Raw genomic sequence first — 2289 nt, 5'->3', positions numbered from 1 at the left:
CAGACAGGCCACTGTGCAGACAGGCCACTGTGCAGACAGACAGGCCACTGTGCAGACAGGCGCTCAGCTCTCCGGATGCACAGAAACAAGCAAACAAACAAACCCACACTGAGTTATTCGCAGAAACGTGTTTGAAGTTTGCAGGCTACATTTTTTTGAAAGATTCATTGTTGTTGTTTTATTTTTTAAGACAGGGTTTCTTTGTGTGGCTCTGGCTGTCCTGGAGCTCACTCTATAGATCAGGTTGGTCTCAAAACCACAGAGATCCACCTGCCTCTGCCTCCTGAGTGCTGGGATTGAAGGAGTATGACACTACTGCTTGGCTTTTCCCAAGAGATTTTAAAAAACAGAATCAGCTTTTTATTGCGTTAACGAAGAGATTTAGTCAAAAAGCCTGAAGTCCAAGTCGTCACCCAGACCCCTCAGAGTCTTCTTTCTTGGCTTCCACATCCTTTCCTTCAGCGGGGGAAGGGGTGGGAAGGTGGGGGATTGGAGTGGAGGGGGGTGTGCACTGGTGGAGAGGGCAGGGCTATATGCTGTATGGGAACCTCACCTGCTGGTCCACCTGCTCTGATGAGGCTTCCAATGTTGACACTGGCCAGGGCCTTTGCAAACAAGCCAGGCCTCTCTCAAATGGCTTAGCACGGAAACCGGCTGCTTTAATGACAGCAATAATCCCACTGTCTATGGCTTATCATCTTGGTGCAGGATGAAGGTGAAGTAGATACAGGCAAGCTTGGAGATGGAGGCCAGGGTGAGGCTGGCTGGCTGTGGTGCTAGTGTCTAGACGGAACAAGGGGCTCACCCTGGTGTGGTCTCAGCTTCCTTGAGAGGACGAAGCACCTACGCAGAGGCTGAGGAAAGCTCTCAGGATGTTTTTGGTCTGCAGTTTCATGAGGGGTTCTGTTTCCCAGCTGAAATCCAGTGACCACAAACAGCCCCCAAAAGCCTCTATCTCCATGCAGCAAATTCCTACAAATTGGCACTTGGACTGTCAGCTCAGCTCTGGTGACAGCTCTGTAGCCAGACATTAACCTAAACAATCAGTCCTGAGCACTATAAGTTCAGGTACTAGCTATCTCCACCTGGGGCAACTCCCTCTTTGGGGTGACCAAGTCCAAAGCAGGGAGTGGGGAGGCAAGGGGCACGGCGCACCCTTCCCTGTTGGGCATAACCAAAATTCACACAGCTGCTTCTGCCTACTTCAGATCAGAATCACTCCTGGCCTACTAGCTGTAAGGGAGTAACATGTGCCAGCCTAAATCACAAGTCCAGCTCCACCGCAAACCTGCCTCTCAAAATGTCACAATTCTGACTCCTCCAGGCTTTTCTTTCTTGGATGTATTACTGAGCCCAGGCTCCACTCTGGGGAAATGACATGGATGGTAGTCTGAGTGGTATGCTCTCCAGGCTTAGATGCAGAGAGCTGACGGCAGGTCAAGAGGCAGCCAAGACCAAATCTAGGTCCCAGATCCTGGAAGATCCTCAGGGGAGACCCACATACTCTGACCAGCCTCAAGGCTACAGGCTATAGCCTCCTCTAGAACCCTAGGTCCAGCCTTTCGGCCTCAGTGCACAGGGTCACCTGTATCCAAGCGTCCAAACAAGGTTGAAGAATGCCCTCCAAGGGAAAACTTGTCCTCAGAGCTCACTTACATGTCCCCTCAGCCCATTTTTCCTGTCCTTTCTCCCACCCCATAGGGGCTGCAAAGTAACCTCAATGGAAGGACCAAGAGTCTGCAGACAGCCTTGAGTGATCCCACACCTAACACTTGCCTGGATTTGTGGCAAATCACGTGCCTAGCATGTGCCTGGACTCGAACCCCTGAGCCCTAGCATGGCTAAAAGTGAATTAGTAAAAATAAAATAATAAAATAAAGGACAGCAATGGAAAAGCAGGAACCCACGAGTTAACCCTGATGGCCGTTGAGGATTGTATGCGGAGGGCATGAACCAGATATAAGACGAGGACTGTAAAATTACTTCTAGGAGTTTCCGGGAGTTTCAGATCTACAGAAACAGAAAGTGAGATCGGGTGCCAGGGACTGGGAGGATGTGTGTGGGGGGGGGTGCGGGTGTCAGTGCTGAATGAGGACAGAGTTCAGCTTTTGATAGCAAGTCCGGAGGCGATGGTGACGATGACTGAACAGACACCGTGGGTGTGCTGTCCTGACACCAGCTGTGCACTTAGCTGTGGGCAAGATGAAAAAGTGGTTTAACTTTATCTTAAAAATTTATCCTCATGGGCTGGAGAGATGGCTCAGAGGTTAAGAGCACTGGCTGCTCTTC

The sequence above is a fragment of the Microtus ochrogaster genome, chromosome 8 (assembly GCF_000317375.1).
Source record: "Microtus ochrogaster isolate Prairie Vole_2 chromosome 8, MicOch1.0, whole genome shotgun sequence".
NCBI lineage: Eukaryota > Metazoa > Chordata > Mammalia > Rodentia > Cricetidae > Microtus > Microtus ochrogaster.
This window is presented reverse-complemented; position numbering follows the sequence as displayed.